Source organism: Dendropsophus ebraccatus, chromosome 1 (assembly GCF_027789765.1).
Source record: "Dendropsophus ebraccatus isolate aDenEbr1 chromosome 1, aDenEbr1.pat, whole genome shotgun sequence".
Taxonomy (NCBI): domain Eukaryota; kingdom Metazoa; phylum Chordata; class Amphibia; order Anura; family Hylidae; genus Dendropsophus; species Dendropsophus ebraccatus.
Window position 1 is genome coordinate 174,771,057 of NC_091454.1, and position 12,410 is coordinate 174,783,466.

At 43.9% G+C, this 12,410-nt stretch overlaps 1 protein-coding gene across 1 annotated transcript in view; it reads right to left on the reverse strand.

Moving 5' to 3' along the window:
- Window positions 1-12,162, reverse strand: part of AKAP13 (A-kinase anchoring protein 13) — a 150,338-nt gene extending 138,176 nt beyond the window's left edge. Inside the window, exon 1 of the mRNA XM_069984889.1 lies at window positions 11,959-12,162. The gene's annotated coding sequence lies outside the window, so the exon portion shown is untranslated. The remainder of the gene's footprint in view (window positions 1-11,958) is intronic.
- Window positions 12,163-12,410: the final 248 nt, after the last annotated feature.

The window sequence follows — 12,410 nt, forward strand, 5'->3', positions numbered from 1 at the left end:
GCGGCCATGTTTTTGTAGCGCTGGAGAACCCCTTTAAGGAGAAGGCCATATGCGGCAGCCATGTTTCACTGTGAAATTACTAGAAATCAGCATCCGTTACAGGCGATTAGGACATGCACAGTGGATTTTTCCTTGCTACATTGACAGTTCAGCATATGCAAGATGCTCATATTTTGGCGCAAAATCATAAGATATCACTTTTTGCCGATGCTTTCTTGGTGTACATCAGTATATCAGCACAAAAGGTATTCGGCCATTTACCAGCATACTTTTAGTGGGTTCACAGATTTTAAGATACTGTATGTAGCCTACCAGTAACTATGTTTGGTATATTTCCAGAACATACACAGCTTCTGTTCAGGACACAAAAGCATGGTCTGCTGATCCTTTAAGTTCCACCAAAAAAAAACAACAAAAAACTGTACACGTCCAGGAGGAAATGGAACAAACGTAGTCACTAGTAAACTATATACAGTCCAATAAACTCTATGGGCCTGCTCAGAGTATGCTGCAACACATATTGGAATATGCAAACATGTACCATCAGCAACATACTGGCAAAATGCAATGAGAATACACATTTCTGAAGTAAATGAATGGAGCAATGACCCACCTCAGCCTGTGATTGACAAAACGGATATTTTGGATATTTCAATTATTTAAAAAAAAAACAACACAACTCTTTAATAAAATATTTGTATCACCAAACAACCATTTTGAGCCCATATAAGTGCACGGTGCTGTATGCAAACATGCAACTTTCATGAGATTCTCATGCAATATATATCACTGTGATATTTGCATTCAACTTGTGCCTGAGTGGTCTCACAATAGTCAGGACTCTGGGAGCTGGTGTTTGTGTTCCATAAAACAACTACCTATAGTTTTGATATATGTAGCCATACAGAAATTTATGCATACCACATTACAGAAATATTTTACCTTGGAAACACCCCAAGACTCAATTTAGGCCTACTGGTGGTCTCCACAGGGAGAGGTGTATACTGAAAACATGGTGCATGAAACTTTTATGAGACTGCCTTGTTTGTTCCCTGACAATTCCATAGAAAGGATCACGTAAAAGACCCTATAGGAATATGAGAAAGTCAATCAATCCTGCCATTTTCCGCAGGGCTCTCTGAGAATCTAATATATGAGGACGTCCACATGATGTCAAGAGATCGGTCATAATGTATTTCAAGTACATAATCCTTTCATTTTCAGAGAGATAACCACTCCCAGGAGATAGACTCTCAATTCTCATTTTCTCCATTCAGGCCAGCCCATCAATGCTTCTTCCAGCTACAATTCAACTTCACAGTTTGCTCTTCAGACATATAAGTTTCAAGATGTTTTCAGATAGTGGCCCAAAAATCTTAAGGCCCTATACCACGAAACGGTTATCGACTGCGTTACGGCCAATAATCATTCTGTGGAATAGAATGCAACGATCAGCCGACATCGGCTGGTCGTTGCGTCGCTTGTTTTTCATGTTGAAAAGCAAGCGACTGATATAGCAGCGATCTGCTGCCTTCGCCCCGTGGAATAGGAGTGGTTGCAGCAGACCGCTGCTATCCTCTATGGGCTGCCCGGGCAATCTAGTGATCACCCGCTGCCGCGTGGAATAGTGGCGGCAGCGAGCGGGGAACAAGGAGCAAACGAACGCTGACAACGCTCGTTTGCTCCTCTCCGTCGGCCCGTGGAATAGGGCCCTTACTCTGGCACATAACTTGGAACACACAGCCCCAAAAATAACCCTACCGAGCAGAAAGTGGCCCCGTGTGTTCCCCAAAGTGTCCACAAATAGTGCCTTACTCTGTGTACACAAAGAACAACACAAACTAAACATACTCAACAAACCCTGCTCCGACTTCGCACACAGCTCCTTCCTCTAGTAGTAAGTCTTAGGCTCCTCACAGGCCAGCATATATTACATATACAATATGTTTAAGTGTGGGGAGCCTAAAATGGGCTGTGGTCTACAACAGGTTATTGGCTTGAAGAACAAAATTGTCCAACTGCTTGCCGAGCTTTAAATGAAAGTTGGCAAACTTGCCGATATGTGCGGGTCCAGACCCTTCTCCAATGTTTATTGTCAGCACAAAGACAGATCGACATGTTGCATTTTAACATAGCCGACTCTCTGCGGGAGATAAGCTGCTGCCAGGCACCTCTCCAAACTGAAGACACATGCATGCTTCAGGAGGCATAGCTGTCGGCTAAATGAGTGCTCGCCCCAATGGCAGGTGTACAGAAAACTAAGCAAAAATGTCAGATTGCTTGGCATGACGTCTGGGGTGAATTTGTGCATACAGGCCCAGATTTATCCATCTGTTTGCACATAACCAATAACTGCTAAAGTACTGCCATGGCTTCATGGCAGCATGTGGCAATATAGTTGTGTATAACAACCAATCACAGCTCAGGTGTCATTTTACCAAAACAATTAAAGGAGAAGCCCGGAGAAAAATTTTTATTAAAGTATTGTGTTGTTTTCCAAAAGTTATACAAATCACCAATATACACTTATTGCAGGAAATGGACATAAAGTGCTTTTTTCCCTGCACTTACTACTGCATCAAGGCTTCACTTCCTGGATAACATGGTGATGTCACTTCCTGGATAACATGGTGATGTCAGGACCCAACTCCCAGAGCTGTGCGGGCTGTGGCTGCTGGAGAGGAAGATGGCAGAGGGATGCTCAGTGTCCCTCCAGTGCCCTGTGTCCCTCAGTGTCCCTCTACCATCATCCTCTCCAGCAGCCACAGCCCGCACAGCTCTGGGAGTCGGGTCGTGACATCACCTTTTTTTTTTCAGGAAGTGAAGCCTTGATGCCGTATTAAGTGAAGGGGAAAATACACTTTATGTGCATTTCCCGCAATAAGTGTATATTGGTGATTTGTATAACTTTTGCGAGGCAACACAATATTTTATAAAAAAATTTCGCCGGACTTCTCCTTTAATTGTTCTGGTAAAATGACACCTGAGCTGTGATTGGTTGCTATATACAACTATATTGCCACATTCTTCCATGAAGCCACACAAGCCTTTTTGTGAGGACTAGAGATTCATGCTGCCATGTTTTCCAGGCAGTCCTCCGGCTGCATCCACCTTCTCCAGGTAGTGGGATTCAAATGCCAATCGTACGGGTTTGGCAAACCCAAACTTTCGGCAAGTTTGCCTCTCTCTACTGAGGACCAAGATCAGCATTACAAGATTATGCACAGATTTCAGAGATCAGAGAGCAGTAATTCTACTAGTTACATAGCATAGATCTAACAATAACGCACAGCAGCTCATGGCTGCAGCTCCTACGAGAGATCTGAAGACGACGACCTTTTAAACTTTTAAATTGTACAGTTCCATAGTTTATAGGAGACACCAGGGTGTTAGTGAAGCATAAACCTACACTTGATGCTCCTGTAGCGCCGTCTCTCACATAGTCCATGCTTATGCTTGCCAGTTCTTCTCATGAACAGCTGATGTCAAAGAAAGAACAGGTGATTATCCGCATAAGCTTAGCCTTTTATAACTAAAGCTCCAGAAATAGCTCACCACAATATCCCTCTCCAGGATATGGACGCATTTATTTTAAGAGGAAATTTAAAAAAATTTGAGTGTTTATATAAATTTTCTTTAGAGAAGGTTAAAAAAAAACAACTACACAACTGTATAGCAAACAGTCAACAGGTGTTCACCAGGCTGCTGCATCAAGTCCTCATCTACACAACAAAGCAGGACCTGCATGGGTGCACGCAGAGACCCTACAGGTCAGACATTGCAGTGTCTTTATATACTGCCTCCAGGGCAGACATCTTTAATACAGCCCTAAATGACAAAAAGTTACATGTTAATAGCAAGGCAACCACCTACTGGTTAAAGTAATCTAATGTAAAGAATCCTGGAAGTAAAATGCCCAGGATATGCATACCTACTAATGGATCACCAAGCAGGTGGTAAAAGGTTTGGACCACAATATAAATTAAAACTAGGAAACAGCAACAAAAACTAACAAAACGTGAGTGAAGCTGCAATAAAATCTTATAAGGGTTTCTCAGAAACATACAAGTAACCATGAAACTACTATTGCACTATAGATCTACAAATATGATATTAAACTGTTATTCCTTTGGTGTTATGTGGTTTACAATATAAAACCCGATATAGATTGGGATAACTCTTCACAAAGTCTTTGGGGCACTTTTAAATGGGAAAACCCCAATTCCATAGCTCCAAGTCCTTATTCTACCTGCAGGAGCAATGGTGAGAGTTAATAGCTTATTCACCCTTGTGTTGCTTGGCGGACGCTTTCTCCGCCAGAGGCGCCAGTGGGGTTTGGGGGGCCTTTGGAGTTTGGTCTGTGACATTGGGGTTGCAGAGCCATTCCTTGGCCCCCTTCCCTGCTTGCGCACGCTTTTCGGGGTTGGCATTCGCTGACCGGCACAGTGTTGTTTGGTTAAGGACTCATGTGTATCAGAGACCTGCACGTGGTACATGAGGCAATATGGTTTGATCAAATTATATACTAACTTCTAATGTTGGTTTTTAATGTAGCTTAAAAAGCTCTCTTATCAACCATGGGTGCCATGTGCAGCAACCATGGACTCTAACCTGTTTAGCATCTGTATTTCCATTAAAAAAAAAATAAGGCTGAGTTATAATTGACATGTTTGCGGGGGGGGGGGGGGGGATATGGATGCCCAATCCGTACTTTTTAGCAGATTGTATGGGGTAGCGGGAGGAATCTACAGACCTGAAAAAAAAATACTGAATGTGTGCATAAGGCAAAAGGGTGCTGTAACATGTCCATAGGCAGCGTTTATGGCTTGCTTGTTGGCGGGGGTTGTGTGCGAGTGCTGCCCGCTGATACTAGAGTACCCTAAAGGCTGCTAGCAAAGAGGTGAAGAAAGGACTGTTTAGTAGACACTTGGATCACTTTAGGAGTCTGCAGAATCATCTTAGTAGCCAGGAAATAAGATTTTCCATCATTAACTCAATAGGAGACAAGTAAAAAGGTTTCTTGGCATACAGGCTACCTGTCTCCTGGGATTTTTCGGCACTACTTTATGCTAAACACATCATTTCACAGGCGACATTCACACAGTTTTTACCATCCCTACAATATACAGCAGGATACATTATGCCAGTTAAGGCCATGGCTTTATAGAGTTAGGAATAGAAGCAGCACGGATGTAGGCATGTCAGGGTTTATTTGGCCTTTACTATTAATGCTCATGTGTATTGTGGGTATGTTATTACCAGTCTCTAGCAATGTGCCAGTCATGCTTCATTTACCAAGTAGTGAAAGCAGCTCAGCAGGAACACACCCTAGCTACTTGTAATGTGATTTGTACCAAACTCTGCAGTCCCAGGACGTCTTCTGTACATGCAGAGGCTAAAGTAATAAAGGTCACAGCGAGAATGAGACCTGAGAGGTGCAGCAAGGAAGCAGCGATCACACCGCTCTCATAATTCATGACCGCCGCGTTTCATCTGAATCCCTGGGTGACAACGCCTAGGATGACCCATCCGCCTCATCCTATATATAGCCACACTTTTTGTTAATTACATCTTAAATACTTCAGAGATTTCCCCTTTAGAAGTAGACTAACCCTTATGTACGCTTATAGCAGCACACCTCATCCAGACCAGAGTACGGTGTTATATCACAATATAGCAGGGGATGGACATGACGAATGCATGGGGGCACGCATTTTATGTAATGTGTTTCCTTTTTTAGGGGGGGGGATTGGATAGTTACGACAAGAGGCAGATGTATTATATAGGATATTAGAGACTCCCATTCCCACAACAGGTATGTATCTCAATCCATCTGCCCCAGTTTGCAGGCACAATTACACTGAAAAAACAGCAGATTTATCAAGCCTTCCCAACCAATTTTTCTGACACTTGAAGAGGCCTGCGAGTTACACACTGCGTGACTTATTTGCTAAAAAAGTGCTGACACTTTTCCAATGTTTTTTTCCTTCCCCCGAGCGGAAATCTGATGTAGCCCAGTAGCTGTCCTCTATCACCAAGGACCCGTGTTACCAATGGCTGTGGTCTCATTCACACAAGCGTACGTGTCATCACTTTTGCATCAGTATTTTTCATGGTACACAATGTGGCGCTATTGTGAATTTATGTGGCTATTCCCATTTGGATTTGTACAGTTTCACATTGCAGCTTGAGCTACTATCATTTGTCTTACTGATAAAAATATCCACTGATGATATGGAGACTGTGCAAAACTCGGCAGTATGTTCTCCATATGACAACCATACGTTAAATGGGCTGTCTTATGCATTTTATCTGGTCCCTAGAAAACAGTCCATCAGCAAAACAGAAGAAATACAGCCATACTCTATGTGTGTAGTGTGAATTAGGCCTTATAGTCCTTATTATTAGGCACCATGTAAAGCTGCTGCAGCCGACGACCTCGGCTTGGAAGTGACATTGCAGAACAGAGCACCCATCATTACAAAGCTACATAATACTAGACTATTAGACTATATGTACTATATGTACTATATGTAGCTACTAGCTACTAGACTATATGTACGAGAAGTTAGCAAAAGTAAAAGGAAGAAGAATCCATTATGGTTTACTAGAGAGGTTAAGGCCATTGTAAAAGGAAAAAAGGCAGCGTATAGGAAGTATAAGAAGACTGGGAATGAAGCTGACAGAGAGACGTATAAAAGTATACAGAAGGAGGCAAAGCAGATTATAAATGCTGCTAAAGCCTCAAAAGAAGAGGAAATGGCAAAATCTGTTACTGCGGGGAATAAAACCTTCTTCAGATATATAAGTGACAGGAAGAAGAAGAAGAATGGCTGCAGCATTACTAAAATAAGGAATGGCGAGAATACATCTATTGATGGAGATAAGGCGGTCGCTGACTATTTGAATAGTTACTTCTGCTCAGTGTTTTCAGAAGGCGGCCTTCACAATCACAGGATGGTTGGACACAACATTGCCTCCAGCTATATGGGTTCGGCTCCAGTATTTTCAGAGGCTGAAGTTGCAGAGGAACTTGCCCGTTTAAAGCTGAATAAGGCGATGGGTCCAGATGGGATCCATCCCAGGGTTCTTAAAGAACTCCGATCTGTGATTGCTGCCCCCCTGACAGATCTGTATAACCAATCCCTGCTAACAGGAGATGTCCCCGATGATTGGAGAACAGCCAATGTTATACCAATCCACAAGAAGGGGAATAGAGAAGAGCCCAGTAACTACAGGCCAGTGAGCCTGACATCTGTAGTAGTGAAAATGATGGAAACTCTTCTAAAAAAGAAGATAATGGATCACCTAAGAATCAACAATTTGATGGATCCAAACCAGCATGGCTTTACTGAGGGCCGATCATGTCAGACTAATCTCATTGATTTCTTTGATTATGCCACAAAAGTGCTGGATGAAGGTGGTGCTGTGGATATCGCCTATCTGGACTTCAGCAAAGCTTTTGATACAGTTCCCCATAAAGAGCTGATAGAGAAGTTGGAGAAAATTGGACTAAATCCCTGGATAGTTCAGTGGATTTGTGGTTGGCTGAAGGAGAGATATCAGAGGGTTGTTGTTAATGGTGTATATTCTGAGCAGAGACTGGTTACAAGTGGTGTGCCACAAGGGTCTGTTCTGGGTCCTATTCTTTTTAATATGTTTGTAAGTGACATAGGAGAAGGGTTGATAGGTAAAGTTTGTCTGTTTGCTGACGACACAAAAGTGTGCAATAGGGTGGATATTCCTGGAGGTGTCAGTAATATGGAAAATGATTTAGCTTTGCTAGATACGTGGTCCAAACAGTGGAAATTGAAGTTCAACGTTTCCAAATGTAAAATAATGCACTTGGGGAGGAGGAATCCTCTATCCGAGTATCACATCGGCAGTACTGTGTTGGAAAAGACTTCAGAAGAGAAGGATTTAGGGGTAATGATTTCTGAAAGCCTTAAAATGAGTCACCAGTGCAACCAGGCGGTGGGGAAAGCAAATCGTATGCTGGGGTGTATAGCTAGAGGTATAACCAGTAGGAAGAGGGAGATTGTGATCCCGCTGTATAGAGCTCTGGTGAGGCCACATCTGGAATACTGTGTCCAGTTCTGGAGACCTCACCTAAAAAAGGACATTGATAAAATAGAACGGGTCCAAAGACGAGCTACAAAAATGGTGAAGGGTGTGAGGCATAAACCATATCAGGAAAGACTTCAGGATTTGAATCTGTATAGTCTGGAGGAAAGACGGGAAAGGGGGGACATGATTGAAACCTTTAAGTATGTTAAGGGACTAAATAAGGTTCAAGAGGGGAGTGTTTTTAGTAAAAAACTGAGCTCAAGAACAAGAGGACACAGTGAGAGGTTAGTTGGGGGAAAGATCAGAAGCAATGTAAGAAAATATTATTTTACTGAAAGAGTGGTAGATACCTGGAACAAACTTCCAGCAGAGGTGGTTGGTAAATCTACAATAACAGAATTTAAACACGCCTGGGATAGACATATATCTATCCTAAGATAATAAGGAAGAAAATACTAAAAGGGCGGACTAGATGGACCCAGTGGTCTTTTTCTGCCGACAATCTTCTATGTTTCTATGTTTCTAATACTCAGGATCAAACTCACATCATCCTAAAGGTGCGCAGAGTCCTTATGAGATGTGGGTGTTATAGAGCCGAGCCTTTATTAACTCTTCCAGCACCAGGCTAAAGAACAAGACTGACTGGGAGGGGAAGGTTTAGAAACTGCCAGAAGTCATCAAGGCTGATCTTTAACAATCCCGACTGACTTCAGAGCCCCTGGGAAAGCTGAAAGAACAGGGCAGATTAATCATTCTCCACAGTATAAAGGTCACTGGTTTCATGACCAATGCTAAGGGCATTCTGCCCATGAGATCTAACAACGGGGGCCGGACAGAAGTTACCCATGTGACAATCACAACTTACTACTAAACTCTGAGCAGGAGACGCCAGGGACGTCAATAAACCCGTATTAACTACTTCTATACCTGACTAAACGATTCTAAACATTAACGTCATACAGGACCATCGAGGGGGTAACCAAGCTTACATGGCCCCGATAAGCAAAGGTGAAGGCAGGCTGGCCAACCATGAAACCTATGTCTGAAGATTCCCAGCTCAGGTCTTATGGACATAAAACAGCTGTCAGCTAGTTCCCTGACCTCCCCTACATCCAGCATGCCCTTTCTTTGTTCCCCCGATGAAGGCAGGTGGGATCCGCTAACATGTACCTGATATATATGGGCAGCTTATGCCTGACTCTGAAGGCTGAAGTCCATAGGGAAGGTTCTGACAGGTTACATTATAAAGCTGGGTTCACACTATGTAAAAACAACGGCCATAGTTGTAAAAACAACGGCTGTTATTTGTGAAAAAAATGGCTGTTATTCGCACAACTACGGCCATTGTTTTTACACAGTGTGAACCCAGACTAAACCTTCTATCCAGGGGATAAGTGACGTCTGTGGACTGATCCAAGTGTGCATGTCTATGGGGGCGTCAGGCGGGTTGATCCTGGGGAACAGCTCCCATTCTCACCTATTTGGGTACAGTGCCATTAACCCACTGACAAAGCAAACAAAAGATTAGGCTAAAAATAATAGATTGTAGTCCAAAAGAGTAGCCATTAAGGGTTTGTTTTTTTTGTTTTTTACAACAGATAGATAAATTATAGTATTTTACATTTCAGAGTAATCAAGTTTCGATACACAGTATTTGTTTCGTTACCTTAAAGGGAACAAAAGCTGCCCATACACATAGGCCTTTGAACAGCCGATCAGTCATCTGTGTGGCCATTCATGTGATTGATCCCACCAGATAATTTATACTATTTTTTTTTTTCTCGAACACCTGCAATGGAAAGATTTCAGCCTGGCCCACCACATTTGTAGCAGACGTTAGTCCACCCTTCATGATTACACATAAATGATTTGTGGCGATGGCCAACATTTGCCAACCCTAATCTCATGTGTATGGCCAGGTTAACAATATGGGCAAGAAGACTTTGGGGCAGTTTAAGGCTATGTTCATACAACGTCTTTTTTGGCCGCTTAATGGACGTTTAGTGTCAAAACGCGGCCATTTTTTCCAAATGATGGACGTCCAAAAAAAAAAAAAAAAAAAACGACATTGTGTAAACATAGCCTATAACTGTTAGAAACTGGCAGGTTGCTTTAAAGGCATATAATGTGCAAGTGATTTATAAAACTGTACGTAGAGAAAAGTGGTGCGGATCAATACATGCGCTGTACTCTAATCTTCAGTACACATAACCCCTAAGGGGAAATGTAATGCAGATACAGGTGTACTACTTGTTGGTACTCCATTATCAAGCTTGTGTTACACAGGCCCAAAACTGCCATACATACACATATATACAGACCCAGCCTGGTCTGTGCTAGGAGGTGGACCCTCCAAATTACAGTTCGGTTTAAGATGTTTGCAATATGGACACAAATTCCAATGATCCAAGCGGACGGCAAGCTATCATGCCTCCTTCAGTCCAGCTGATTAGACTAGCAGTCACGTCAGGACATGCAGCCATAATACGGATTATTACGCCGGTCTGAGACCAACCTTACACTGAACGATTGCTGAAATATCTGTCAAACACAAAGGGACTCACTGTTATTTTAGTGAATTTTGAAATGAAAAACTCCAAAAACAAGAACATAAAAGGCGTACATCCTGTGTGGTGACATTCTCCTCCGCCGACACCGAGAACAATGGCGATACCCAAATCGTAGCTCGGGGGCCGAGGCCTTTAAGTGTCATTCTTAGATCTCACAACCACAAACAAATTGTGAGCGAACTGAAAAGTGTCCCAAATAATAGGTGACATCCGGCTTACACTGCAATAGCTGCAGCACTCCTGACATCTGCCACAGCTTATTATAGGGACGACCTGACATGTGAGAGGCATAAAGGGTAAGAATCTGCTGGGCGGAAACTCTTGTTATATAGCCGCCATAACTAACTATCAAGCCCCTCAATAGTGAGTTTGTCAAATTTTGCTTCAATGCAAGAGAACGGGGCTAGATCTATTTACCCTTCAGGAGCCCAGGATGGCAATGCCAGCTTTCCCCAGTACAGACAACTCCTGCAGATCTGGGATTACTATACTTAGCACACGGGAAATGACCAGAGCATGATGGATAAGCAAAAGTGACGCATGCTCTGAACTTCCTCCTTCTTAGGAAACTGACCCTCTCCGTTTGTATGCCATGCACATTAGTAAGAGCCACAGTGGCAGCCAAGACGGTCATGCTGACAGCTGCGGCTGGGGACAATATGGAGGCAGATTGCTATTTCCTCCCATGTTACACTCATTCTCCCAGCCTAGACCTGGCCGATGAGCACATGACCGCTAAAGCTCTGTGCTTTGGGGACTGAGTTGGTACGCTGCCAGGCATCCCGCTTGTGCAGAATTTCTACGGTCATAGTCAGAGTTCAAGTATGACTACTATGTGGAGTGTAAAGCTGAACAATGTAAGATGCCTATATAGGACTATATAAATCAGCCTCTATGATCAATGTACAGTAAGGCGTTATCATAGGGCCAGCCTGTTTCCTGTATTCCATCAGTCACAATCTGCTGCCAGTAAGGGTATAGTACATACATAGATCTCAGACTCTTTACTAGATAACTGCAACCAGTGGCTCTCCAGATGTTGTGGCACTACAACTCCCAGCATGCCCAAGCAGCCCTCAGCTCCCCGGGCATGCTGGGAGTTGTAGTTCAGCTGGAGAGCCACAAGTTGCAGGTCACTGCTCATTGCACTTACAACAGAAAAGCCAAAAAAAAAACCTATCAGAACTTAGTGAGGAGTTCCCCCATAGAGTGCAATGGTTAGGTGGCGACCCCTGAGCCCCCTCTGGCTGTCTCCGTGTGTATCCTGCATCCCAGCAGACACTCGGCAGACCACCCTCCCCCACAGCCGGGGGCCGCTTACCTCCTGCTTATCCAGCAACAAGTGTGAGCAGGGAGCCGGGCATTCCTCGGCAGGGCTCCGGTCCGCTCTCCTCACAGCAGCAGGCGGCACATGTTGTGCGGTGTAGCCCCCGGGAGCTCCGGTATCCGCGGAGAAGGCGCACACAATGGACACTTCACCACTTGCCACACTGTATCACTTTCCGCTCCCACCGCTGTCCCCGGACAGCACAGCGCCCGCACTGCGCATGTGCGGCTACTACAAGCCTCGCTGTCCCAGTAAGAATTCGCCGCGCGCTGATTGGTCGCCGCCCCCGTCAATCATCCTCAGTAGTTGGCAGGAGGATGGAGCCGCTCAGGAAGTTTTGGCAGAGCCTTCTCATTGGGAACTTTAATTAAAAAGTTGTCGATAGATGTAATACAAGAGCGACAAAACCATGGAGGAGGGAGGAGGAGGAGGAGATCTGTAGCTGT